The following is a 357-nucleotide window of genomic DNA, read 5'->3' on the forward strand; positions in this document are numbered from 1 at the left end:
TTGGAAAATTGAATCGATTTTAACTGAGAATTTGCATAATGAAGATGAGGTTATTAAGGATATGTCTCAAAAGATGAAAATGAAATTTGATAAGTACTGGAAAGATTGTAGTGCTTGCATTTGGAGCTATTCTTGACCTAAGGATGAAACTTGATTTCTAAAAATTTTGCTATTTTAAGATTGATGCTTCTACTTGTCATGAAAAGTTAGAAAATGTAAAGACAAAGTTGTACGAGCTCTTTGAACATTATGCAAGCAACACTTGTGCATCAAGTACATTTTCTCACTCAATGAGTAATTTGCCTAAGCAAGTCGGAGGGAGAACTAAACCCAAGGGATCAAAGATCTTTAGTGTAA

This window comes from Theobroma umbraticum, unplaced genomic scaffold, assembly GCF_002168275.2.
Source record: "Theobroma umbraticum cultivar Fairchild unplaced genomic scaffold, ASM216827v3 scaffold_56.0, whole genome shotgun sequence".
NCBI classification, from domain to species: domain Eukaryota; kingdom Viridiplantae; phylum Streptophyta; class Magnoliopsida; order Malvales; family Malvaceae; genus Theobroma; species Theobroma umbraticum.